The 26638-nt window shown below is 48.8% G+C and overlaps 1 long non-coding RNA gene and 1 pseudogene across 2 annotated transcripts in view; one reads left to right on the forward strand and one right to left on the reverse strand.

Annotated features, from left to right (window-relative positions):
- Positions 1 to 26638, forward strand: part of LOC698792 (small ribosomal subunit protein uS2 pseudogene) — a 300049-nt pseudogene that overhangs the window by 9110 nt on the left and 264301 nt on the right. The window lies entirely within an intron of this gene.
- Positions 10695 to 14230, reverse strand: LOC144329650 (uncharacterized). Its single transcript, XR_013395259.1, has 3 exons — positions 13840 to 14230; positions 11537 to 11647; positions 10695 to 11320 (listed from the first exon to the last, which is right to left on the reverse strand). It is a non-coding gene; the product is annotated as an uncharacterized LOC144329650 (long non-coding RNA).

Consider the following 26638-nt stretch of genomic DNA (forward strand, 5'->3'; position numbering starts at 1 on the left):
AAAACTTTTTGTACAGATGAGGTCTTGCTATGCTGCCCAGGCTGAGCACAGAGGATTTTTAAGGCAGCGAAACTACTCTGTTGCTGAGACAGTGGATGTATGTCATTATACATTTACCAAAACCCATAGAATGTACAACAACAACAGTGAGCCTTAATGTAAACCATGGACTTTGGGTGACAACGACACATCAATGTAGGCTCATTGATTGTAACAAATGAGCTCTCTGGTGAGGGATGTTGTTAATGAGGAGGTTGTATAAATGTGGGGGCAAGGGGTGTATGTGAAATCTGTGTATTGTCCATTCAATTTTGCTGTGAACCCAAAACTGCTCTAAAAAATAAAGCCTATTAAAACACTTTTTTTTAATTAGCTCAGATTTGACACACAGAAAGAAACATATCCAGGAGACCAAGCACAGATGAAGCTCATGGATTCAGAATCTTGGAGAGGGGAAGGTCTTAGAGATCCTGTTTTCTCAGTCTCCAATCTGTGACCCTCACTTTTACGAAGATTCCCTCATGGAAACCGTCCCAGTTGGAGGGCTTTTTCAGTGGGGGCATGACTTTCTTGGAATCTCAGTGGGTCAGAAGTAAAGACCTTAAAGATCGCTGCCTAGTCCCTTTGCAGTTCTGATGAGAATTAGGGTGTAGGGGACAGTGCCCCAGTCTCCCAGCTGTGAGCGGTACAACTGGCTTGAGTCTCTGAACTCTCAGGGCAGAGGTCTCTCCTGTGACCTCCTCCCTTGTTGGAAACGGCTTCGCCATCCCCCAAGGTGGCCTGTGAGGGCTGGACCTGGGAGAACCAGGATGGCCAAGGTGTGCGGTGCCAGGCCCAGATAGAAGGGTAGTGGGGGATAATAAAAGTCCCCTGAACTCCAGGCCCAAGCCCAACAATCATCCTGCACTCTCTAACCCTCCCCCTTCCAGGCTGATCCTCCTGGGTCCTGACCTCTCATCGCCTGGTGCCCTTGGCCTTGCTCCATGTTTCTCTAAGGAGAGAATGGGGAGAGGCCTCATGGTCTAAGAGGCTGAGGGCCAGGCCTTGGAGCAGGAGAAAGCTGGGTCTGGACTTTTCCATTCCAAGCCCCACTCCTCTGCTCTCAGCTCAGCTGCCTAGTTGCCCCCCTCAGGCAGGAAGGGATGGTGGACAAACAGCTTGCATGTGGCCTGTCACTAAGAGGGAGGTGGAGGCACTCCTCGGGGCTCCATCCATGGTTACACAGCGCCTGCTGCCCAGTCATCAGATGAAAAGCCAGCAACTGCTCCTGAGAGGACCTCATTGATTAAGTCTCTCCTTGTTATTAACAGCAGGAACTCTGGGCCCAGGGTGTAGCCTTGCAGAGCTCTGAGGGAAACAGGGTGATGAAACAGAGACCTGTGGTCACAATCGACACATGTCCCTTGCTGGCTAAAGCCCACACTCCCTCCAAGGCCCACAGGGCCCCGGGTGACCTCAGCAGCCTCCGCTGGTGCCCCGCGCTGGGCTCCAGTCTCAGAGCTGCACCGCTCCTTCCCAAGTCTACTGCCCCACTGGCACCCAGCAACGGGCTTGAGCTGGCTCCCACTGACCTTCGATTGTCTGTGTTCAGTGACATCGTGCCACCATGAGAGTGTTTACACCATACAACGCCAAATGCTACCAACCTGCTGACCCCTCCTCTGCCCACCCTAGAGCCAATTACTAGAAATTTACTAGCAGGTCACTGTGCATGCTGGTCTTTGCCAGACACACACTTCCTTCCCTCTTAAAAATATTATTAATTGTTTTTTCAGAGACAGGGTCTTCCTTTGCCGCCCAGGCTGGGATACAGTGGTGCAATCATGGCTCACTGAACCCTCAGTCACCTGGGCTCAAGCAATCCTGCCTCAGCCTCCTGAATAGCTAGGACCACTGATGCGTGCCACCACACCCAGCTCATTTTTAAAATTTTTTTCTAGAGGTGGGGTCTTGCTATGTCACCCAGCCTGATCTCAAACTCCTGACCTCAAGCAATCCTCCTGCCTCAGCCTCCCAGAGTACTGGGATTACAGAGGTGAGCCACCACACCCGGCCACTTCCCTCCCTTTTTATACCTCAGTTCAGGTGGGGCTTCCTTAGAGAGGCCCTCTCTGCTCCCCCAGGCCTGCTCACACGTGCTGTTACAGAACTAGGTCTCTCCTCTCTCCTCAGAGCTGAGTAGCGTGTGGGGCACGTAGCAGGGACTCTGTAAGGCTGTGGGGAGGTGCATGGGACAGGCTAAGGCATGACAGTTGCGAGAAGGGAAGGAGCGGCAGACACCCTTCTCCGGGGACCTGCAGTGTAGCTCTCTCTCCGTCTGCTCCAGTTAAGAATGATGTCTTCTTCCTGCATCCCTCCTCCCTGGAACAGATGATTTTCATTTTCTGCCTTGATAGCTTCAAATCGCTGCCTGTCTCTGGGAGGACTCAGGCACTTATCCTTCCTCTTTAGCAGGGGGAGGATCTCTCTGGACCTCTAAGCCTGGCTTTCTGTTTTCAGCAAAGGCCTTGGAAGTTGCAACCTCTGCAAGGCTCCCCTGCCTTTCCAAGCCCTCTCCTTCTCTAGCACCATCTTTCCCTTCCTCCCTGTGGGCCTTCACACTGCCCTCAGATTCCTCTTCTCTCCCATTTACAAACCTTGCTTCCAGGCGCAGACCTGCAGTTGGTCATTTACAGCTTAGTGAGAATTAGTGGTGAGGCAGCCAGAAGCAATGGCTTCCTTTCACTTCTCATCTTTCAGGGCTCAGCTCAAACCTCCTTAAATAAGTCTTCTTGGAACAATTTAATCTTTAGTTGGGATCATAGACCTTGTTAATTTCTTTCACAGCCCTGACCACAGGTTGTGATATGTATTCATCTATCTTCCTCTAGCTTATCTATTTACTGGAATGTTGGCTTTAGAAGGCCAGGGAACATGTTTGTCTTCCCCACTCTTACACCCTTGGGGCCTGGCCAATTGATGTTGAAGGGGCGTTTCTTGGCTGCACAAATGATTGCTCATCCATGTGCAAATCTGTGCTCTGCCCTGCCCAGTTGTGTCACTGGAGACAGCTCCCTTGCTCTGTGGTCTCAGCATTCTCATCAGCAGATGGGTATAACGGTACCCGCCTCTCTGGATTTCAAGCCTGTTGTAAGGATCAAATGTGATGCCAGGTGGGAGATGTGGACCCCAGCCATGTGTGTTGGGGGCTAGGGCTTATTAGTCCCAGTGGCTGTGCAAATGGCATCTGCCCTCCTTGTCTCCCTGCTGTGTGCCGTGAAGGGGTTCCAGGAACTCCAGGTGGCAGCAAAGAGGTGAAGAGAATAATAATTGATGAATGAAAATGATGATAACCAAGTAAATAATAATAATAATAAAAGTAATAATAACTGACTTTATCAGGTGCTATTCTCAGCTCTGCACAGGAATTAACTCATTTAACTTTAGAACAGCCTGGTGAGGTAGGTCCTCTCATGGTTTCTATTTTATAGGTGAGAAAACTGAGGCCAGAGAGATTGAGTAACTCATCCCAGAAGTGGAGGTGGGATCAAGTTTTACCTTTTGATGGGACTTTCCCTCAAATCCCTTCAATCTGCTAACTTTCCCCGTTTCGTTTCATGACTGTTTATGGATTGCTAAAACCAAGAGTTCATCTCTGAGTGTGACTTTACCCCTTTGGCAGGCCCTGGAGGTCCAGCAGTGAGTGGGACTGATCCCTGCCCCCAGGGAACCCATTAATGGGGTGCAAGTGTGTGTGTGTGTGTGTGTGTGTGTTATTCTCAGCTGCCCAGTCAGCCAGGAAACTCCCTGAGGACACAAGGAGGACTGTTCCTTCTCTGCTGTGTTACTCTAGGACAGAATGAACTCTTACAGTCCTAGAACTCCAGAAAATCAGCACCAGAGTCAGCTACTCATCAGCAAAGTTACTGATCCCTTGCTTGGTACTGGGTTTGGTGCTTCATGCCAGGAACACAGTGGGAGCAAAGCCAAGCCCCCATCCTCGAGGGACATCCATATGTGGGGATGGGACTGGGACTCCGTAGGTCAATTCTTAGGTCAACTGAGTCCAGAGAGAGTAGGAGCCCTCCAGGGTCAGGAATCAGGTCAGTGACAGAGCCAGGACTAGAACCCAGGGCTCCTCCCTCCTAGGACTGCCCCTTCCAACTCTACCACCTGCCTCTGGATCCTGTGGGAAGCCGGCTCTCCTTCCTCCAGGATGCAGGTTGCAGCCTGGAGCAGCGGCTGACCCAGATCCCACACTGTTAGCCCAGGGCCTATTGGGGCCTGCATGGGAAAGGTGAGAATGAACCCACCACCCTCCCCTCTACCTGGCCCTTAGCTGCCTTCCTTTATCACCTTGTTAAAGGCTTTTTCCTCTCCATTTGGAACCTGGAATTTCATTATTTCGCATGTGAAGCTTAGGGATAATAGGCTGCCACTTGAAGGCTGCTTTTCATCTTCAAAGCCCTCTGCAGACTTTTAATTAGTCCTCTCTGGCCTGCTCCAGTAAGTGTTCTTGGGCTAGGAAGGGGGAACCCAAGGGAGGCGGAGGGACTTCCCTCAGGTATGTGGGGCTGGCAAAGGCCTGAGGAGGAAAAAGAGGAGCCCTGGATTCTGGAAACTTCTCCTAACAGATACCTAGCTCACCTAGCTCCCAGACTCCTTTCCTGTTAGGACAGCTGAATAACCGAGGGCAGGGGCATTCCCTCTTGTGGGAATGTGGCTCAAAGAACTTCATAACCAGACCCTAAGTTGCAATTCCATCCCCTGCTGATTGCACGGCCTTGGATGATAATTAACCTCTAAGCCTCTGTTTTCTTTTCCATGGAATGGAGGTAATAACAAAGCGCTCCTTGATGTTGAGGATTGAGCTAGGTAAGTATCTGGCACAGAGTGGTGCTCACTAGCAGTGAATGAATGGATGAATGAATGAGTGTGGCTAGTGGTGGGCTGGAGTGGGGAGGATTAGAAGTAGAGAGAGGCAAGGTGGGGACTGAGAGGAAAATAGGGACTCTCCTTCTTCCTTTGCCCCTCCTTATCCTTAGCCCGAAGGCCAGGGGTTTTGCCCACAAAGCAACCCCTATCAACGGTGTTGCATGGCTGGTCAACGAGGGATTGATGTCTGCCTTTGCAAGCCCTTGAAATCCCCTGAAAATGGTGATATGGTCTATTTTTAACAGTGGAGAACCCCGTCGATGAGTTGCCAGGTGAAAATATGTCCACCTGCTCAGCCTCCCCAGCTGGACCGCTGTGAGAGTCAAGACTAGACAGCGATGCCACAGCCCCGGCTTCAGGGTCTCTCAGACCTGGAAACAAATCTCTGCTGCTCCACTCACTTGGACAAACACTCAAGCTAAAGCAGGGAGATCCTCCCTGCCTCTCAGGATGATTGAGTTTGGTTCTGTGATGAGCTGTAATGTGTACCGAGCAGCTCACTATTGAGCTCAGTGGTAGCCAAAGCCAACAATGTAGGAGCCTGGGACACCAAGCACGAGTTGCACCCTTGGGTCCATGGCCACATGAAATGGGGAGGGAGGTTGCCTCCTGTCAACTGGTCACCTACCCCGTCCTCTTCATAGACTGGCACGGGAGTTAAAAAGGAGGGCTGAGAAATGTGTTCAATGTTTCAAAGTCATTCCTGGCCAGGCGCAGTGGCTCACGCCTATAGTCCCAGCAATTTGGGAGGCCAAGATGGGAGGATCACTTGAAGTCAGGAATTCGAGACTAGCCTGGAGTTCAAGCCTAGCCTGGTCAACATAGTAAAACCCTGTCTCTACAAAAAAAAAAAAAAAAAAAAACAACCCACAAAAATTAGCTGGGTGTCATGGCACGTACCTGTAATCCCAGCTACCAGCTCCTTGAGAGGCTGAGGCATGAGAATCTCTTGAACTCAGGAGGCAGAGGTTGCAGTGAGCTGAGATTGCAGCACTGCACTCCAGTCTGGGCGACAGAGTGAAGCTCCATCTCAAAATCAATAAAGTATAAATAAATAAATAAATGTCATTCCTTAACATTTTGGTACCTCTAAATTTCAGTAGCAGGGACCCCTTTGCCCCCGTCCTACTTGGGACTCCTATGCAGGTTATTTAATGACAGTTTCATCCTTCATGTCCTCTCTTCAAACCTGTCAAAAGCAGGAACTGAGTTTAGGGTGTGACTGGGTCCCCAGTGGCTGGCACACCACAGGTGCACAATTAATACTTGCTGTTGGTGGTGACAATGTAAGGGATGGGGTTTGGAACGTGGGAGGAATCAGAAGGACATCATCTCATGAGGAATCAGAAATACCGATCCTGCCTCCTGTCTGTGCCCAAAAGGTAGAAATATTGAGAGAGAGAGGATGGGAAAAACATCCACAAGAGAAGTGAGTACCACCTGGCTGGTGCTTCCACCATCTGCCCAGACCTCTTGACTGGGACAGGGGGTGCAGAAGGGCTAACCAGATATGACCAGATCCCTGAGGCAGGGTGTATTTGCTGAAGGGTGGGAGGAGCTAGCTGGTTAAGGGATGGCGTGGGGAAGGGGGTGCTAGGGGAGTATTCTAGGGTAGAGCCCCAGGGTGGGCAACCCCAGAGCGGCACAAGGTAATCTCTGCCTGGGGGGATTCCTCCTTCCCTCAGCAGCCAGCATCTCTTGGGACCCTGCAGAGCAGGAGCCCGCAAGCCCAAGAGACTTGGGGCATCTCAACCCTGCTTCTCACAAGAAGTGTGATTTGGGCAAATTATCTAACCAGATATGGCTGGAAAAGGCTTGTCCCTCCCATGTGCAAAATCCCCACTGGCTCCCCAGTGCCTGTGCCAGGCGTCTGTGGTCTGTCAGCTGTGAGGATGGTTTCACGTGTAATCTATAGGTTCTTTCCACGCCTTTCCAAAACTTGGTGAATGCCTGGTACCTTCTTCTGTGACATGACTCTATGGTCAACCAGAAATGACACATCACATTCACTCATGCGCTCACTTGCTCACTACTCAAACTATATTGAGTTTTTCTATATTCCACAGTGCTGGCCACTGGAGGTTGGATGTGAGTCCCCACATGTCTCCCCTTGAGGGAGACAGATAAGCAAATGAACCATGACCACACAGAGTCATCAGAGCTCAGCAATGAGCCTGTATCTGTGGGTCAGCAACACTGCCTGGAGGAAGCATTAAGGTTTAAGCCCAGAGAGAAGAGAAGATACGAGGGGGTTGGAAGAGAAGATATGGAGGAGGTTGGGAATAGAAGCTTTCGTGTGGAGAGGGGCACATATGAAGGTCTGGAGAGCCACAAGTACTTCAGCAAGGCCTAGCAGAGAGCTGAGGGACTAGGTGGTTAACGGCCTTGCATGCTGGGCTTTATTCTGAGGGTAATGGGGAGCCATGGAAGAGTCTGGAGCACCAGCGTGAAATGTTCAGAAAATTTTCTTTTTCCTTTTGGCTAGAATAATAATAGCTGAGCTAACACTGGTTTTTCTGTGGGAAAATACACAAATCATTGCTTAATAGAAGTGGTCTATTCAGAAGAAAAAGCCTGCTAAAAGGTGGGATCCTGAGACAGAACCAAACAAAAGATGTGACGACATTGGTGACCTCAGGTCCACACCCTATCTCCTCACCCTACCACCCCAGCTTTGCCCCCGTTATTTCAGACAGACCTTCCTTCCAGCTGGGACACGTGTGGGTGTGGCTGTGCCTGTGACTTAGCTCTGTGGTCACCCTGCCTGTGTGTGCCACTGCCCCCGCCTCCCTGCTCCCCACCACTGCATCTCTCCAGAGCCCAGTTCTGCCACCCCCTCCAGCAAGCCTGCCCTGGTTCCCCCTGGCTGCTGAGAATATTTTGCTATTTCCACTTGGAAGAACTTTAGTAGGGTTTCTAAGGCAATGTGAATGCTCCGGTTGGGCTGTGTGGTGGACTAATCAGTGCTCAAACCTTAACCTGCATAACCAAACAGAAAGCAATTTGAGGGCAGGGGCTATGCCTCATTCCTTTTTGGAGACCTCAGTCATCCAGCCATCATCTGTGCCTGAGAAGCAGCAGGTCCCATATTAACATGTCTCTTCAGTGGAATCATGTTTAATTGTGTGCATCCTAAACTTGTCCAGGAATATTGTGAGCCTCCTCTTTGGAATAAGTGTAGAACCCCCCTAAATTTCTGCAGGGTCATTCTCTTTGGTGCCTGGTGACCCAGTCCTCTTTCTGAGCCTTCAGAAGGCTCACTTGCTATCCCTTTCACTGGGCTTCCATAGATTTTGGTGCCTATCTCTATTGTGTTTCTTATTCTATTGGGTCAAAGGCATTTTTTAAAAAGTGTCCACTCTCTCCACCTCCCCATCCCCACACCCAGCCCAGTGTCTGATTTGCAGTAGGAGATCAATAAGTGTTTGTTGAATGAAAAAAAATGTACTAGTAAGAGTACAGGACCACTCCTTAGGCATATTAAATGGGAACACAATCACCAATTGAATTCGTTTCCTTCAAAAGAGCCATGTATCCTGGAAGCTCCATTCCAGACGTCCAGATGGCAAGGCCGGGGAGAGCTGGGAGTTATTCCTATTGAAACCGTTTCCTCCAGAAGGCCCAGAGTTCAAAAGGGAGGCATTTGCCACAAACAATTGGGCCAGTGTGAGACGATGTGGGTGGCACGCTTCCAAGGTCTTGGTGGGACTTTGAGCAGTTACCAATGCAAATAGGAGAGAAGACTTATCCCCGGGGGCAACTGTGGTCACCCAGAAATGGAGCCTTTGGCAACAAGGAGAAAAAACCAGGTCAGCCACTGCACGGGGATTTTCTGAGGGCTGTGGAGTGGCCTCTGGACTTGGAGTCAGGAGGCCTAGGTTCTCAGCTGGGATCTGGGTTTTAGATCAAGGGTTAAGATGATCTAATGCCAACCTTATTTTCCAGAGGCATTTTTCTAAGCCAAGAATTAAATGCAGGGCACATCAAAGGAATTTTCCTGATTTGTGAATTGTTTCTGCCAACTCAAGCTTCAGAATAAAGATCCCTTTTCTCATTCTTTGATATTTATCTATTGAATATAGGACTATTCTGAAAACCTCTACGCCAGTGAAGCTCATCTCCCAGAGCTATCCCTGTGCATCCTACTGTCTGACCTCCCTGCCTTTGCTCACGCCCTTCCTCGTTTCAGAGAGTCATCTCCTGATATTGCAGCGTCATCCAGACTTCGTTCAATGTTAACTTTTCTTTGAAAGTTTTCTCTGATCACCACAATTTATAGTGATCCAAAGAGAGAGAGAGAGCCAATAAGCATGTAGAAGACATGGAGCACCTATTACTAGGTAGTATTGGCTCAGCCTTACAGTGTGCCAGGCATTGTGCTAAGCTCTCTACAAGTATGATCACACTCAGCTCTCAAAACAATCCTCAGAAGATCATTCTTATACAATTTAAAAAATCCCATTTGTGGGCTGGGTGTGGTAGTTCACACCTGTAATTCCAGCACTTTGAGAGACACAAGTGGGAGGATCACTTGAACCCAGGAGTTTGAGAACAGCCTGGGCAACATAAAGAGACTCCATCTCTACTAAAAAATTAAAAAAAAAATTAGCTGGGCATGGTGGTGTGTGCCTACAGTCCCAGCTGCTCTGCAGGCTGAGGCAGGAGGATCGCTTGAGTCCAAGAGACAGAGGCTGCAGTGAGCTGTGATCATGGACTTTACCCTGGGTGACAGAGTGAAATCCTGTCTCAAAAAAAAAAAAAAAATCCCCATTTATGGTGGTCATTAGTGCTGTCATCCTATACTTCTGGGTCTCTTTCTTCTTAGTACAAAGTAGAATTTCACTTCCTGACCCCTTTGTGGTTGGTCAGGTGGAGCCATGTGAATAGTTCTGGCCAATGCCTTGTGAAATGAAGTAACACATTGCTCCAGATTGGATAACATTTCATGTTCCTTCCAGAATAGTGACAGGCCAGCAACGTTTGCAATAATGGCTACATCAGCCTGCTTTTTGCTAAGTGAGTAGAATAAGCAGAAACTCCTACTAATCCATGATGAACATGTAGCATGAGCAAGAAATACATTTTGATTGTTTTATGCCACTAAGATTTTTGGACTTGCTTGTTACTGTTGCATAATCCAGTCTATGCTGACTGATACCCAATTTTACAGATAGAGAAATCAAGCTTGCATGGGGAGGCATGGATGACCTTGGCGAAGAGGAAGCTTGAGCCCTTATTGTGCCCAGCGCCCTGACTGGCTGGCTGACTGTGAAAGGCCTTGAGAGCCTGAAATGACAGAACTTGATGCTGTTACCCCTAAAGCACAAGGGAGAATTTAAAACAAGGAGCAACACAGCCATCCTTGGGCTTTCAGAAGGATCGCTCTGGCAGCTGCTTCTGGCTGAGAGGTCACTCTCTATTCGTCCATCTGTAAAGATCAGCCCTGAACCCAGTTGAAAGCCAAACTCCCAGCATACACAGAGACCCTCAGGGCAGGTCTGCCATGTGCTTACAATTCCCCAGCACCTAGAGCGGCCTATCCGTGCCTCCACACAATGGGCAAGGCTGGTTGGAAGAGGGAGCTCCCAGGAGGGCTTCTCCCCATCAAGGCAGGCGTACTGGCTCCGTTGTCTTTTTAAATGACCATAAAACAGCACGGAAATGAATGCCAACTAACAAGGTTAAAGGATCCTTAAAAAACAAATGATGCCATTTTTCCCCCAACTCGCTGCTGAGTAAAAATTTGTCACTTCAGTAAGCATTTTATTGGTAATTACAGAGTTACTTTATTTGCATATTACAGAGCTGCTAGCGGTCCTAGTGAAAATGCTTAATGTCGCTGAGCATCTTGGAAGGAATTACTCAACCCAGGGAGGGAGAATTCAGTAATTATTTCCTTAAAACTAGAATTTGCTAACAACTTTGCAGTAGATCACTTTGTGGTCCCCAATACAGCAATTAAATAATAAGCAATTAAGTGCCAAAGTGACTCAGGCATAGGGCCTATCCCCAAATAGGGCCTCTGCTTTATTTCCTTTGAAAGGGGAATAAAGCTACAGTTAACCCTTTTGACTTCTGAACCACCAGGGAACACCGATTCCTCTTAGAGCCAATTAGAGAGGGCTGGTGCTAAATGTCATCTCCTCATCTTCAGAGCAGGATCTGGCAACCCAAAGAGAGACCTGGGGCCCATCCTGCAGCGAGGAAAGGAGGCTAGCTCTCCCCTCCAGCAGCAGGGATGGCAGGCACAGAGGTCAGGTAAGAGAATTCTGGCATCAAACTGGCTGGGCTTGTCAGCTGGGTCCGGCTTATTATCCAGGTGTCTTGGAAAGGTTACTCAGCCTCTCTAGGTCTGTTTTCTCACCAGTAAAGAGGGGTTCATCATGTGATCAACTGCACCTGGTGGCTGTGATGATTAAATAACGTGACACATGGAAGGTAGAACTTTGAACACAGGAAATGCTCAGCAAGTGTGAGTTACAGTGTCTCACCCAGAACCCACCACGGCACTGACAAGGAAAGCCCAGGCCCCTGCCAACTAGGAGAAGGGAAGGCATTTGCATGTAACTCCTCTGCCTGCACTGGGGAGGTGTGATAGTAGGAGGGAAGGAGTGGCACTTACCACTTGGGGTTTGTTCTGCCCAGGATCAAATCCTGGTTCCACATGCACACACCCAGAGGCAGTGTGACTTTGGGCCACTTATACACTTCTCTGAGAGCACCAGTTTCTCACCTGTAAGACAAGAAGTGTGATACCCATCTGAGTGCCAGGGTCTCCAGGTGACCTGTATTTAAGCACATGCTTTAGTTGCTTAGCTTCCTGCCAGGCAGATTTACAAATATATATATATATATTTAAAGTGTACATGAATATGTCCTTAAAAAAGATCATTACAATTTCAGACTTGTTCTGTCTTAATTTCTGATTGATACTTCATCAGCAATGGCTTGGAACACTGGCTTTTTGTCTCTCTGTTAAGTATTTAACCATCTGAAAACAAACACTGGAGAAGATGGAACCTCCAGGGGCCCCTGATCCTTCTGTAATCCTTGATCCTTCTGTGGTAGGGCTGAGTCCACTCTATGTTTTATCTTTCTGCAAGATCTGCTCCAGTGTGCTATTCTATTTAATACTGTAAAATGCTATTTCACGGAGGAGAGAGTACAGAAAGGTATCTTTTACAAGATTTGCTTTCCCACCTCCATGGCCAGCCTGACCCCGGCTTCCAGGTGGGTTTGTGAGGAATACGTAGTGGCCCTCTGAGAAGGAATATCCAGTGAGACAGAAGAGGTCCGGTCCTCAGTACAGGACTTGGCATCGAGCTCCGTAATGGCTGGTCCCCATGAGCAGCTTGGCCTTGCCTGGTATTATACCTAGGAAGTTTTTCTCTGTAGCTAAAGGCATTGGTCCAGAGTCATATTTCTTCCCAGCCTCGATGCTGATCTCCCTGTTATCGATCATTCACATTTTGGCATGGCCTTTTCTGGGACCATGCTTCAGAGACGTCTCGCGTCTCAGGGCCAGGAGAGGGGAAGAAGTGCACCAGGTTCCAGCCTCAGCGGATGTAAACACAGAGAGAGTGCTACCTTTGACACCCCCTCCTGGGAACTTTAGCCCCTATTAGTTGCTGAGGGTGGAGTGGCCTGGGGTCTTGGGGCCACTGCCCTGTGTGTTAGCGTGGTAATTTTAAAGGTGGCCCTCTCTGACTAGTGTCCGGCCAATGGGGATCAGGCTGGCCTTTGTTGTTTGCCAACTTTAGAGGCCTCTGCAGGCAGCAGGCTGGATAGACAGCTCTGGAACTGGGCTGTTTCTGCTTTATGGATACTCCTCTCTTTGGTGAAATTCAGCCCTCCATGGCCATACAAAAGATGAATTCCACATCCACGTGGTGGCTCTGCCAGCTTCCAAAGTAAGCTCTTCGGGTCAGACTCTCACCAGACCAAATGATGCCTGGTCCCTGGGCCTCCCCCTGTGACTTGGCTTTTGGGGTACCGCTTGATCACTGGCTCCTGGACCCATTCTGGCTTATTAATGCCCCCCCCCCCAAACATAGCACCAATCTTCATTTTGCCTGTACTAGCGCTTCAAATGGATTGGTGTGGAAGCCAGCTGGAACTGACTGGATGAGCTCATCGACCATTGCCCAGCCAGGAGTCTGCAAGGAGAGAGGATTGCTGATTAAAGCGGAACGTGTGTGGGAGGTAGGGAGTAGAGGCTTGGGAAGGACTGGGCTGGGTTCATCAAGGACTCCAAGGAGGCTGGCTTTCTGCTACAACAAGAGCATCCAGTGCATCCTAGAGGATCCGGCAGGAGCTTAGAGCAGGGGCTCTTGGGAAATGCAAAAAAAGGCCTGGACAATAAGTATAAACCAACATAGAAATGGCTCGGGGAGTGCTGGGTGCAATAGCTCTGTAATCCCAATACTCTGGGAAGGCCAAGGCTGGAGGATTGCTTAAAGCCAGGAGTTTGAGACCAGCCTGGGCCACAAAGTGAGATACCATCTCAATCAATCAGTCAATCAATCAATCAGGTGTGGTGGCACATGCCTGTAGTCCCAGCTGCTTGGGAGGCTGAGGCAAGAGGATTACTTGAGTCCAGGAGGTTGAAGTTGCAGTGAGCTGTGATTGTGTCACTGCACTCCAGCCAGGGCAGCAGAGTAAGGCTCTGTCTCAACATAAAAAGAAATGTTCTTGTCTTTGTGGAAATAAAATAATGCAGAGCCCAGTCCTCCCCTTATGAGATGGCCATACATAACTCAGCAGCTGACACTTCCTTCCTACCCACCTGCCAATGCTAACTGCCCCTCAGCGAAGAGCACCTCTTCTTCAGGGCTGCCGATGTTTTGCAGCATGAGTTGTTGGCACATCCATTTGACAATTCTGGACTGCGACAGTCTCTCATTTCTGACTTAATCTCTCACTTACCTCTTCCACGGTCATTTAACTTTTCGCCTTCAGCGTTCAGTGAGTGGAGGCCTTGAGGGCTGGGACCAGGTTTCACAGCTTCTGGGGTCCCTCCAGGGCCTGTGCAGAGTGAGGGCCAATCAGTGTTTGCAGCTCTGGTTTGCTGTGGGCAGCAGGGGCTGGAGGCTGTAAAGCTGCTCACATGGAGGGAGGGAAAAGGCTCGGGGGCATGGAACACACATTTCCAGCCAGGAAATCTGGAACCCTCGGGATGGAACCCATCCTGGAATAGAAGACATATGGATTAAAAGTCTGACCTCAGATGGAAATTTCTCGTCCCCAGCCTGTGACTCTCTTTTCAGTGCCTAATGGAAGCCTCTACAACCTGGCTTGCTTCCACACAGTTTGTCCCAGCCCTGCAAACTCTGCCCAGCTGGCATTCAAGCACAAAGACAGTGGTGTGCTGGTAAATGTTTAACAACAGGCTCTCTGGGAGAAAAGACTGATTTGTTTCCTGATCGGTAGCATTTGTCAATTTTTCGTGATACTCATCATCTCATCATGGCTGATCCTAAGCTACCCAAGTGAAGCCTCTGAACACAGAGTTGGGAAGAGATGCAGAGGAGCAGCTTTCTTGGACAGGTGGGAGCTGGCTCTAGCACATCACTGCCTAGCGACCTCCTAGTGCCACCCCCTTCTGATGTCCTCATAGTACTTATCCCTTTTACTGGCCTTCTGAAGCTGCGAGGGTCTCCTGGTTCTCCTTCTCGCCATCTGCCCTTTGCTTCTCCATGAATCACTCCATCACCTGCCCCGCAGAGCAGCATTCTCAGTCCTGACTACGTGTTTGGCTCCCATAGGGAGCTTTTAAAACTGCCCATATCGGCTAAATGCGGTGGCTCACGCCTGGAATTCCAGTACTTTGGGAGGCTAAGGTGGGAGGATCGCTTAAGCCCGGAGACAAACTGGAGTACCAAAACCCTGTCTTTATGAAAAATTTTTAAAAGCTGGGTGTGGTGATGTGTGCCTGTAGTCCCAGCCACTTGGGAGGCTGAGATGGAAGATGGCTAGAGCCTGGGAGTTTGAGGCTGCAGTGAACTAAGATAGAGCCACTGCACTCCAGCCTGGGCGACGGAGTGAGACTCTGCTTCTAAATAAATAAATAAAACTCCTGACTCCCAGGTCTTACCTCAGAGCAGTTAGATCAGGATCTCAGGATCTGGCATCAGGCAGCAGCAGTTTTTGAGGCATTCCAGGTGATTCCAATATGCAGCTAACTATGAGAACTGCTGATTTTATAAATACCAAAGCTGGTTCTTTCTTCCCATGCCAGTCAAATCAGATTCCCCTGGAATGGTCCTTGGTTCACTGTATGACTTCAGAGCTCTCCAGATGAAGCCATGTGTAGCCACCATAGAGGCTCACTATCTCTGAGGCCCCGGGCCCTGCCCTTTCCTAAGCGCTCACCATTCTCCCCAGGTGGCCTCATCTCCCTTAATGTCCTCCTATAATGTCTCCCATAATGTCCTCATCTCCCATAATGTGTAATGTCCTAGAGATTTGTCTTTTCAAGTCTCCATGTCCAGCCCTGATCTTTCTCCTGAATTCTTCCTGCCTTGCCATGTCCACCTGGGACACTCCAGATGCCTCAACTCAACACATTCACCACCTCTCAGTCTCTTGTCCATTCCCTGTCTTCTCCATGTACATCCTTGTCTCAAGGTAGGGCACCCTCCACTCCATGTGTCTCTTCCTTTCTCACCACTTGTCCTGGCTTGCCCTGGAGAAGTCTGGAGTTCATGGCTCTTTCCATTCCTGCTCCAGCTACCCCAACAGCTCTAGCCTGGGCTTTTTGGAAGTCATCTTCTGGACTCCAGCTCCCTGCACTACTAGTGACCTTGCTAAATCACTCCTCCGCACAACCATATGCCTTAGCTTCCCTTGGCCTGCAGGGAATACACACGTGGGACCCCACAGTGTCTCTCTTGCCTCCTGGCTACATGTTGATCACATCCCAGCCTCACTGAACTGCTCAGTGCTCCCTTACAAGGCCCAGCACCATCCTGCCTATTCCCTTTGTTCCCATTGTCCACTGGCCTTTCTCCCTTCTCCACCCATGGACACCCTTTTTATCCTGCAAATGCCCAGCTCAAGTGGCAGCTTGTATTAGTCTGTTTTCACGCTGCTGATAAAGACATACCGAGATTAGGTGATTTATAAAGAAAAAGAGGTTTTATGGACTCACAGTTCCACGTGGCTGGGGAGGCTTCACAATCATGGTGGAAGGTGACAGGCACATCTTACATGGCAGCAGGCAAGAGACAGAATAAGAGTCAAATGAAAGGGGTTTCCCGTTATAAAACCGTAAGAACGCTTGTGGACTTATTCACTACCATGAGAACAGTATGGGGGAAACTGCCCCATGATTTAATTGTCTTCCACCAGGTCCTCCTGCAACACATGGGAATTATGGGAGCTACAATTCAAGATGAGATTTAGGTGCAGACATAGCCAAACCATATCACTTCTCTTCCGTGAAGACTCCTTGACCACATCCACAGAATTAATTATGCCCATCCTGGAGCCTTGCTCCTGTTGTGCACAGTCTACTATGGGTCCAATCCTCCTTGGATGATCTCAGTTAGCTCTCTATTTCTGTTTCTGCCTCTCTTCTCTATGCTCTGTGGAGATAGGGACCTTTTTTGATCATCTTCATAATCTCCCAGTGTCTAATTAATCTCCCAGTTAGCAGATAGGGGATGCCTGCTACATGTTGTGATAAGAGTGGATTTAATTCATTAATTTAATCAATTAATAATTGTTTATGTTTTCTTTTTCTTTTTTGAGACAGGGTCTTACTCTGTCACCCAGGCTGGAGTGCAGTGGTGTGATCATAGCTCACTGCAGCCTCGACCACTCAGGCTCAAGTGATCCTCCCACCTTGGCCTTCCAAAGTGCTGGGATTATAGGTGTGAGCCACCATGCCCAGCCTAATGAATAAACTAATCAGCAGGTATGATGGGTTGAACTTTGTCCTCTAAACGTTCAAACATTGGAGCCCTAATCCCCAGTATCTCGGCATGTGACCTTTTTCAGATATAGTGTCTTTTCAGAGGTAATCAAGTTAAAATGAGGTCCTTAGAGTGAATCCTAAACGTATGTGCTGGTGCCCTTATAAAAAAGGAGAAAGGTGGACTTAGACACAGAGGGAGAACCTCATGTGAAGACAATGGCAGAGATTGAGATGATGCTTCTACAAGCCAACAAATGCCAAAGATTGCCCACAAACCCCCAGAAGTAAGGGCAGAGGCAAGAAACAGGTTCTCCTTCTCCCCCTCAGAAGGAACCAACCCTGCTGACATTTTGATCTCAGATTTCTGGTGGGGTCTGTAGTACCAATGTCCCCATTTTGTAGATGTGAAAACTGAGGCTCAGAGAGGTTTGGATGACGTTAGTAAATGGTAGAGCTGGATTTCAGCGCGGGCCAGCCTGGTGCCAAGGCCTGTGCTTCTGATCAGCATGTAAAGCTTGTCCCGTCTCCCTCCAAGGTCACTGAGCCCCATCAGGGTCCAGGCACTAAAGATACTGAGAGAAGCAAAATACAGCCCCTGTCTTCACTGAGTTGCCAGTTAAAAGGAAGACAGCCTCTGAGACCAGTGGCCACCATGTGAAGACTTCTGACCTCCAGAACTGTGAGAGAATACATTTCTGTTATTGAAGCAACTCAGTTTGCGGTACTTTGTTATGGCAACCCTAACAGATTCAGACAGCAGGTAACTAGTATGTCCTAGAACTTTGATTCCAAACTGAGTTCAAAATCATTTTTATTCTACAAATGTTTATCGCATACTTACTATTGGCAAGGCAACGTTGTGGGCCTGGGAGGCAGAGCAGTAAACAAAAGGGACAAGGCCCCTTCTGTCCTATGACTGCGTTTCCAGGGGGAAGACAGGCAATAAAAACACAAACGAGGACAGAGCTAATGATGACAGTTGCAAGGGGTCCTGAAACATGGCCCCTTCTTTCTCTTCTCTTTCTCTTATTTAGGTCATGAAAATTCAATGATAAATGTTCCATCTCTGAGTTTTGCTTGTGTGGGGTCCTTAAGAACAAAATGAGATACCTTTTTTTTTTTTTTTTTTTTGAAGCAGGGTTTTGCTCTGTCACACAGGCTGGAGTGCAGTGGCACGATCATGACTCACTGCAGCCTCTATCTCCCAGGCTTAAGCAATGCTCCTACCTTAGCCTCCAGAGTAGCTGGGACTACAGACACATGCCACTATGCTTGGCTAATTTTAATTTTTGTATTTTTTGTAGAGATGGGGTCTTAGTATGTTGCCTAAGCTGATCTCAAACTCCTGGCTTCAAGTGATCCTCCTGCTTCAGCCTCCCAAAGTGCTGGGATTATAGGCCTGAGCCACCGTGCCCAGACCAAACAGACATTTTTAGTAATCAAAGTGCCTTTTGTTTTCTTCTTCCCACTCCCCTGGTTAAAAAAAAAAAAGGCTAACAAAACAAACAAAACATTTTTTTTTCTTTTTCAGACAGGGTCTTGCTCTGTCACCCAGGCTAGAGTACAGTGGTGTGATCTTGGCTCACTGCAACCTCTACCTCCTGAGTTGAAGTGATTCTCCTACCTCGACCTCCCCAGTAGTTGGGCTTACAGATGCCAGCCACCATGCTCGGCTAATTTTTTGTATGTTTAGTAGAGATGGAGTTTCACCATGTTGGCCAGGCTGGTCTCAAACTCCTGACCTCAAGTGATCTGCTCGCCTCAGCCTCCCAAAGTGTTGGGCTTACAGGTGTAAGCCACCACACCCATCCTCTTTTTATTCTTTATTAAAAAAAAAAATTCAAACTATTCACGTGGGGCCATGCTCTGCAGGATGGGTGATGAGGGTGACTGTCCCAGTGTCAGCATGTGGTTATGGGCTCGCTGTTTCATGTGGAAATGGACTAACAGGCCTGCAGAGCTCAGCCAACTTGGGAGTGGGCATGTCACTTTGGCTGACTGAAGTGTGAAGCCAAAATCTTCCTTCAGTGCCAGGGAGCCCTTCCCCAAGACAAGCTTTAACCATGGCCCAACTGCCTAAGGAGGCAGGGAAGGAGGGGTGTGAGCCTCTGGATAATTTCTTTTCTGGGTGAAGAATCACAAAGACTGTAATTTGAGAATCTATAGAATCGTAACACCTCATTTAGCCAGTGCCATTAGGGAGTGAGGAGTTCCACATAAGTGAGTTTTCCAGATAATTGAACTTCAGTCCCTTAAGAGCCAAAGCTTAAAAGAAATTAACCAGTTTGACAGAAGGCCTTCTAAAGTATGTTCTTCTTCTTTCAGACCCTGGGTACCCAGAAGAGGTTTGACCCCTTCCCAGCAACTATGATGGGACCCTCAACATCTGCGTCTGGGTTGAATGAGTCACAGTTGCTTCCAGGGTGGTGGTTCTCAGCCCACCTTAGCTGCGTGTTCAAATCTTTTCAACAACTTAAAAAAAAAAAAAGTCCGGATACCCCTGCCAATCTTAGGTCATTTCGTTTAGAATCTCCAGAAGGCAGAACCAGGTAGAGGTGTTTATGAAAGCTTCCAAGATGATTCCAATGTGTAGACATATCTGAGAACTACTGCTCTAGGGTGTGTTGAGTTTCCTCCAGTAATAAAAAGTAACATCGTCTCAGCAACCATCATGCAAGTGACTGCTCCTGAGTCAGATCCTCGGCCGGTGGCCCACCTGCCTTGTCTTTGATTCCTGCCACTATCTGGTAGTTTTAGCCCTGCTTTTCAGATGGGAAAGCTGAGCTTCAGAGTGGCAGGAACTTGCCCACTTCACTTAGCTAGACAGCAGCAGAGTCAGGGTGTCCAGCCTCTTTCATCCCAATGTCCTCCTAGGTAGGACAGCCCTAGCTGGCTCTCTGTTTGGAGCATTCTTCCCCATCTTGCTTTGGTTTTTCTGTCCCCTTCTTCACTGCTGACTTCCAGCAACACCTTCCCCTTATTGTCTACATACCTTTCTCTAATCCTGCCATTCTGGCATCGGCCCAGTCTGTTCCAGCGTCAATTTCTTCATCTGTGAAATGGGGATGGCACCACCAACTGCACAAGGCTTAAACAGGGCATGTAAAACAACTAGTCCAAGTGGAGGTGGTGGCTTGTCCTCCCAGATCAAATCCTCCTCCAAACCCATGAGGAACTCTCTAAGTCAACCCCACCTCCCCCTGCTGCCCCTTCTACATCTGGTTTGAATCTGCTTGGCACTGGGAATCTGGGTCACTCAGCTTGCTGGGACTATGCACAAACTAAGAGTAAACAGGCTCCAAGCGGAGCCCTGAAAGATGGCCCTTTCTGTGGGAAATGCATGTGAGCCTAGTGCATCATTTTCAGCAATTTGTCTTTACTGCATAGGACCCATGAGATTGCTGTGTAAATAAAGCAGCTCACTTCTCTTCCTTTTGTATGCTCCTTGGGGGATCCTGAGGCACTGGGCACGCTGACAGAGCTCCATCATTATTTGCTGGCTGTCTATCTTGGAGATCGCCCCTGGTTGGTCACCTCATGATGTATAAGGAGGATGCAGTCCCCTCTAAAGTCAGCTCCTGCTGCTGCTCTGTCCTTACCTCTCCCATCTCTTCCCTCTCTGGCCAAATGCGGCTTCTCCCAAGCCTCTGAACTTGTCCAGAACATCCTCTTCTTGATGCTTTTGTGCCAGCTTCCCCCACGCTCCCTCCTCTGTAAGCCCTGCCCTGCTTCCTTTCAGCAAACACTTCTTAACAGCTTTTGTAGACAAGGAAGGTCACTGGACCAAGCTCTGAGAGGGAAAGACAAGCCTTACCAGAACCCTATCCTCAAAGAGCTTCTACTAGGGTCCTGGTGTTTGGGTAAGGAGCCCAGTCTGTTCTATTATAGTATTATAGCATCAGTTTCTTCATCTGTGGGGATGGGACCACCCATCTTATGAGGCTTAAAGTAAACAGGATGTATAAAATACCTGGCCCAAGTGAGCACCCAGGATGTGGAGGCTCGATCTCCTAGAGGACCAAACCAAACCCTCCTTGAAACCCATGGAGATCTCTATCAAGTCAACCCTGCCTCCCCTTCTGGCCTCCTCTACCTCTGCTGTTAGGCTAAGACAGCTCCTATGAGAGTAATGAGGCTCAAATAAATGTCATTCCTCCCTGCCCAGCTCTTGGCAGGACGAGAAGTTTACATACTCCCTGGGTGGAGAGGTGGGGGTGGGTGCCGGAGCAGAGGAGGGACTGGAAGAAGCACTGAGTTCCAGCATTTCTGTAGTTAGGTCTTCAGGAGATGACTTCTTCACACCAGCCTCTGGTCCAAGCTGTCTGTGCCCTGGGCTCACCTGGACATACCTCTGTATGCCTTCGTCTGCTCTTCCCAGCCAGAGGCAGACTCCGTGAGAGCGAGCTCCCTCTTCCACCTCCAGTGGCTCCTGTAGGCCCAGCCCAAGAGCAGAGGGCCGTTGTGTTCCCCCACTGGAGTCTGATTCTGTTGCCCACATTACCTCCAGCCTCTCTGAACACAGGCCTTGAGAGACCTGAGCATGTAAGGGCTTCCGAATGCAAACAAGGAGTGAAGTATTTCAAAACTTGGTATTTCACCAGAAATGGCCCTTCAGAGGGGCCCAAAATACACAGCCCAGTGTTTGCACTTTAAAGAGTGGGAGGCCCAGTCGAGGTTCCAGGCAGCCAGGTCTTCCCTGTGTCAACAAGGGGAAGGAAAGCAGCTTGGCCCTGTCTGGGGCATCCTGAGAAAGGGGTTTTCCGACTGCAGCTGGAGAAGAAGGCAGGGCAGGGCAGGGCTGCCAATCCCCGGGGCGCTTCCTGCAGACGGTGTGGAGACCCAGGGGCTTTCTTGTGAGCTCACAGAGGAACCTTTTGGGGAATTCCCCAATGATAGTAACAATAGTTCCTGGTTACTCCCTGTGATGTGCTAAGCTCTTTCCATGGTTTTTCCCATTCATCCTGATGAGATCTGCAGTACCAATCTTCCCATTTTGTAGATTTGAAAACTGAGGCTCAGAGAGGTTTGGATGACATGTAGGTGAATGGCAGAACTGGATTTCAGCGCAGGCCAGCCTGGCGTCAAAGCCTGTGCTCCTGATTGGCATGTAAAGTTTGTCCCCTCTCCCTGCAAGGTCACTGAGCCCCAACAGGATCCAGGTGCTGAAGACACTGAGAGAAACAAAGTACAGCCGCTGTCTTCACTGAGCTGTCAGTTAAAAGGAGAACAGCCTCGGAGACTGGTGGCCACCATGTGAAAGTGAAAGTGCTTTGTCAGAGGCTTTCTGCACATCGTGGGAGTGGGGAAAGGAAGAACTCGCCTCTTCAGGGGCCCTATGGAAGAGGGGGCCAGCAAGCTCAATTTGGAGAGAAGAGCTGGCATTTTCCAGGTGGGCAGAAGGGACAGCACGTGTGGCCAGCCAGACCCTGCAAGCTGTGTTTATTGTGATCACTGAGTGGGCCTGAGTGCTGCAAAGTGAACCACTCACTCTGCGGTCTAGGCGGGGCTGTGGAACCTGGAGGATTTTAAGGAGCATGGAGAATGAGCTAGGCACTCTCAAAGGCTCAGGGAGATGCGGAGGGGGCATGGAGCAGACACAGATTACCCTGTTCTGACCTCTCTTGGCACATCAGACGCCAAGAGGACCCCAGTGACAATTTCTGAAGACCTCATGACAGCAGTGTGGGTAATGATGACACAGTGGTGGTGTCTCAAATGCACCCAAAACTTATTTGTGTCACCATTTTTGACAGATCCATCCTTAGCACAGGCCCAAGATGCAGGCGCTTTCACCCCCATGGGACCCATGAGGAGAGTGGAGTGGTTCCACATCAGGAGAATGGGACGCTTTGCGGTGTGAGCCGAGGGAGGCCCTTTTGCTTCCCTCTATGGGGCTCAGTTTTTTCAGCAGAAAATGAAGTGGACAGGACGATCCCTGAATTCTGGCTTGAACAAAAGCTCCCATGTGGCACTGAAGGTGGAAGTGGTTCAGCTCAAGGAATTTGCCCTGTGGAGCATGAGGAGTTGAGACCAGCCTGGGCTAGGAGAAGGACACCAGCCCATGATCCAGGCTAAGCTCTGTCATGGGCAGGATGTATAACCAACACAAGTCATTTCACTGCTATAAAATAGAGATTATAATCCCTCTCCTCTTCACTTATGGGCTTACTGTGAACATCAAATGAAATAACAAGCACAGAAATGTTTCAATTGTAAGCTATGGTGTCAAGTTGAATCATCTTCTGGTTCATGAACCACAGGGACCATTTAACCCAATTTCCTCATATTCCAGAAGAGGAGACAGAAGTTCAGAGTGGCTGTGACTCGTCCAGCGCGTCCTCTGTGGCAGAACTGAGACCAGCTCCTAGATGCGATCTCTTCTCTTTAACCACCGCTGTGGCTGCTATGATTCAGAGACCTGACAATATTTTGTCACAGAAAAAAATTTAACCACCCCTCTGCCCTGCTGACCCTTGGCATGGAGTATCTCTCTGCCTTCAAAAGAAAAGAAGAAAAGAATTCCAAACCCCAAACCCCACTAACCATACAGCAGCTGCTTCTTAGGGAAAGCTGCCACCAGGAATGTAACGCGGCAGAAACCAATCTCACTGCCTGCCACCAAGCAAACGTGGCCTGTTCTGATGGCTCGGTGGCCAATGTCTTCCTGTCACCAAGCTCCTCCAAATCGTGGGAGAGATTGTTTTGACATTTGATTAGCCACAGAGTGTAACTTGTGAGTGCTTGAGCGAGCCGACTCCCAAGCAATCGCATCGCTGAGTGCTTTAGCCTGTTAGAGATACCACATATCAGGGAAAGCGATGGTGGGCAGGGCTCCAAGAGGGAAGATAAGTGGGCTGTTGGGAGAAATTAATACGAAGAAAGGAAATGGCGAATGAAGTCAACGAAAACAGGGTCCTATGATATCCATGACTCATAAATTTCATTGATACCCGGAATGCGAGTTCCCTGCTCTCCCTTGAGTTAGTAAACTGCTTGTCCTCGGGGCGACCCTGCAGGAAGATTCATGTGCGGGAAGGAGGTGGGAGGAACAGGCTGGAAAGCCTACGTAACTTTTAGGTGGAGCTTGCACAAAATCCTCTCTCTCCTGCAGGGAAGAGCCTATGAAGATGGCCCTGAGAATAGATGAGTGCCTGCCTAGGGCATGATTCAAGGGGGAAGAGGTCACCAGAGGGAGACAGGAAGGTGATAATTGTGGGGGTGGGAATGGAGATTGGAGGGACCTAAGACAGAAGTCACCATTGAATCCTTATTTCTTAGCAAGGTTGTTCAGGCCACCGTACTCCAAACTATTCATTGCCAAGAGTCCCTTCATTATTTTTAACCACCATAAACCCACTATGTGAAAGACTGAGTCTGCCAAATGAATTAGGTTTTGCCCAGAGCTCAGACTTTGGAGTTCCATAAGCCTGCTGTGAGAACTAAGTCTAATCTATGGGGGGTTCTCAGTAGGATGTCTGACGTGTTGGAAATCACCTGGGGACCCCTCTGCTTTCTGCTGGGCTCAACTCAGGCTGGCAGCTGTTGATCCTGTGCTGTCACCTCCACCCCTCCTGCCGGTGCCTATGCCTCGGAAGCCATGATGGAAAGAGGGCAGCTCCAGGATGCAGGAAGGAGAGTGAAGTAGTGGGAAAGGCCTGGTCTGGGAAGCTGGGGAGGGGTGTGGTCCCAGAACATAAAGAGGGTAGGGGGAAGAGTAGGTGAGGTGTCATATCAGGGGACTTCCTGGAGCTGTGGATTTGCTAATGCTGCCCTCTCTTCACTCTGAGGTCCTGTTTGTGATATCAAGTGATCTCCCTATATTAGACTCTCATGTACAGAAAAGGCTATACCTTTGTAGCCAAGGAAAACCCATTTCAGTGGGCGAGAACCCACATCAGAGTCCGCAGGTGAGCACCCCTAGTAAGGCGAAATGAGGAACAGATTGGAAGATCCAAGAGATCTGGAAAATGGGGCCTTTTATGAACCTGAGAGGCAGGAACTGCCATTGCCCAAACCCAGCTCCAAACCCAACTCAGCAGGATGAGGCCTCACCATACTCCACCCCAAAGCCTGCAGTGGAAACCTCAGAACTGACCTTCCAGATTGACCAAGTTGGTAGTCTTAGCTCTAGATTGCAGCTGAGGAAACTGAGGTACCTAGAGGTCAAGTAATTTGTTCAGCATTACATGCTGGACTCTATGTCCAGCTTTGTCTGACTCCAAGCCAGGGCTTGTAATGCTGCACCATGTACTGTGTGGAGGTTTTTGTGTACTTCAGAGTTTCAATAGCTATCTTCTCAACTGTACTGTGAGCACTGAGAAGGCAGAAGCAAAGTTTTCTTTACTATTTGCATGGCTTCATTTTAACACATTTACTGAGGGCTCACTTCATGTCGGGCATTGTACGAGGTGGGAATAGCTATATGATATCATATTTGTGGCCTATGTTCAAGAATTTCAAGATGGTGACAGCAGAGCAGGAAACCAAGTGCAGGGCCTTTCTGAGAGCAGCTCCAGAAGCCAGTCCAGTCATCAGAAGAGCAGAGAGAAAAACACAAAACCAGACTCAACCGCAGTGTCCTCTGAGAACGGGGATAGCTGTAGGCACAGGGCTAAGGGAGCTCAGAGGAGAGCCCTAAGCCCAACAAGCACTTGCCTCGGTGGCAATACTACGCATTTGCAGCTTCTCAGCAGGTTGTGTGCTGAGGAAAGCACCTCAGTGCACGTAATCTCGCAGTGACGTAATGAGGCAGACATTATTTATATAACAAGAAAACAGCATAGATCCTATACTACCTACCAGATACTTCCCTCTTCCCTAAATGTTTGTAACTATTAACCACTTTGCTCTTAATCTTTTGATGTAGTTGCTTTGTTATCCCCATTTTACAGATAAAGAAGCTGAGGTTCAGAGATTAAGTGACTTGGCAAAGTCAAAGCTTCAACCTCAGATTAGTCTGTTTCTGGGTCTAGAATTTTTTCTACCAGAGCAGCACTTCCATGCAAGTAACCTCGGTAAATCAGCTTTAGAAAACAAATGATACGCAGACATTGTGTGAAGGCCTCTGGGGTCCCCTCCTTGCTGGGATGAGATAACAGGTCCACAAGGGGGCCAGGGGCAGCTGGCGCCCAGGGAGGGGTTGCACAGTGAGCCCCAGGGCCTGCAAGCTTAGAGAATCCTTTGTCTGAGGATCAGCATGGGTAGGGGTGGGGCTGGTTAAAACAAACGATTGCACCTTTCCTCCTTTTAAAGGGGAAAACATTGGGAAATGAAATTAGAATAAAATGAAGGGGAGAAAAGCATCCATTGTCCCGGTATCCAAACACTACCGCTGTTAATATGTTGAAATATTCCCTGCCAGTCCTGGGGGATGTGGGGAAAGTGTGCCTTCTTATATTTTGGGGGAAATGCGAAGTGGTATATAACCTTTATGGGAAGCAATCTGGCAACATCTATTAAAATAAAAAAAGTATATACTCTTCACCCAGCAATCCCACTCCTGGGAATCTAGCCCACAGAAATAAAAGCTCCATTAGGTAAAAATGTAAGTACAAAGATGTTTATCGCAGCATTATTTGAGTGGTGTTCATGCATGTGCATGCACACACAGGGAACACAATGAATGCCCACCCCAGAGAAAGGCTGAATAAATGAGGGTACATAAACCACGGACTATTATATAGCCATTAAAAATAATGAATTAGCACTGTACTAGTTGACTGAGGGTAGGGAGGTACATTAGTCTCTTTTGTGTTGCTATGAAGGAGTACGCGAGACTGGTTAATTTACAAAGAAAACAGGTTTACC

The sequence above is a fragment of the Macaca mulatta genome, chromosome 7 (genome assembly GCF_049350105.2).
Source record: "Macaca mulatta isolate MMU2019108-1 chromosome 7, T2T-MMU8v2.0, whole genome shotgun sequence".
In the NCBI taxonomy this organism is placed as follows: Eukaryota; Metazoa; Chordata; class Mammalia; order Primates; family Cercopithecidae; genus Macaca; species Macaca mulatta.